Source organism: Puma concolor, chromosome C1 (assembly GCF_028749965.1).
Source record: "Puma concolor isolate L17-30 chromosome C1, mPumCon1.1.hap2, whole genome shotgun sequence".
Taxonomy (NCBI): domain Eukaryota; kingdom Metazoa; phylum Chordata; class Mammalia; order Carnivora; family Felidae; genus Puma; species Puma concolor.
The window spans coordinates 153,327,318-153,329,068 of NC_141674.1; the positions used below are offsets into that span (position 1 = coordinate 153,327,318).

Below are 1,751 nucleotides of genomic sequence, written 5' to 3' on the forward strand. Positions count from 1 at the left end.
TGTTTCTTGAGTTCTTATTATGTATCTAATAAGATAATAGTGGTGATACAAAGAGATCATAAAAAGTACTCAATAAGCCAAAGAAGGCAGGGAATGAAGCAAAAAGAACAAAGAACACATAGCTCAGGGACCATACCTCCTAGGTTCCCCGGCAAAGGTTCATGTGGAGTTTGTGGGTATGAGGCAGGCAAGGCTGCTGGCCTCCTAGGGCTGCTCCCTGACTCTGGCAACCACTGCTGCAGGGGGACTGGTGACCCTCAGGCCCAGCAGCTGCTCAGCCTGTGGCTTTGGGGGTCATGGATTTGGTGCCCCACCCTCTACAACCCTACCTGCTCTTCATGCTCTTGGACAAACCCATTGGAATCTGTTCCCGAGTCTGCCATGTATCTTGAGCACAGACTTGGCCTCTGAACTGGGTTGTTTTTCAGATTCATACATGCTCTTTGGCATTGGAACTTCTCTGATGCGTGGAGTAGGCTGTACTATTCACGACATCGGGGACAGTGACTACAATAAAAAGCATAGCTCAGGGAGCAGCATCCCTACTTCTCATTATCTCCTACTCGCTAATAAAATGAATTACATACATCATAAAAAGAATTACATACCGCCCCAAGAATTAGCCTTGGGGATCGTTACTTGGATGGTCTACTTTCAAGGGCTCCTGTGATCCAACTGTTTACCTGCATCTTTATTTTCTGAAATTATATGGCCAGTAAAATGTGATACTATCTATGCTCATCAGGACAAAAGAGATGATGTTCTAACTGGCCTGAAGTCCATGGTGCTGTGGCTCTGCAGAAACACCAAGCAGTGGCTCAAGGGCTTTAGTGTCAGGATACTGGAGGCACTGTGACTAGTGGGGCCTGGCCAGTACCAGATCACTTGCTATGACCCCCCTCTGGCCATAGGAGACAATCAGTCTCATCAGATTCACTCTAGACATCCACAAACCTGAGGGCGGTGGAAATAAACTTACCTCCAACAAAGTAATAGGACTAATAGTTTTTTAAGGACTGTCCCTGGGAATTTGTAGAAAGAAAAGAAGACAGACAAAACAAAGAAAAATATAAATAGAAGAATGTAAAATTGGCAAATGAAGTTTACCTAAGAATTTTTTTTTTAATGTTTTTTTTAATTTATTTTTTTGAGAGAGAGAGAGAGAAAGAGACAGAGTGTGAGCGAGGGAGGGGCAGAGAGAGAGAGAGAGAGATACACAGAATCCGAAGCAGGCTCCAGGGTCCGAGCTGTCAGCACAGAGCCCGATGCGGGGCTTGAACTCACAAGCTGTGAGATCATGACCTGAGCCGAAGTCAGACACTTAACTGACTGGGCCACCCAGGCGCCCCTACCTAGGAATTTTAAAAACAAATTATAAAACACTCTCAGGTCTTTCTAGCACATGTTTAGATTTGATTAAACTGTCTGTTGCAATATATTAAAAAAATTAAGAATCAGAAGATGAAGATTTAGAGCATTTTACCTGGATTTTAGTCCAACTATTTACTAGCAAAACTCCTTCCCTATCACAGAAAGCAGGGAGTTTTCAGGATTTGAGATGACCTTGAGAATTTAAGCTGATGTATTCTTCTGTTCATTATAATTCTCCTCTGAAATAATGGGGGTTGTATATGTTTTGGCATGTTAGGAAAAAAAATGTGTGTTAGAATACATATGTAAATGAATGTCTCTCTAGAAAAAATGGGCTTTCTTTTTAAGGAAAAAATAAAAGCGGCTATGGAAAATTAAGG

General features: G+C 42.3%; 1 pseudogene; it reads left to right on the top strand.

Annotated features, from left to right (window-relative positions):
- The first annotated feature begins 296 nt into the window (after positions 1 to 296).
- LOC112866071 (4-hydroxybenzoate polyprenyltransferase, mitochondrial pseudogene) lies at positions 297 to 1,087 on the top strand (annotated as a pseudogene).
- Positions 1,088 to 1,751: the final 664 nt, after the last annotated feature.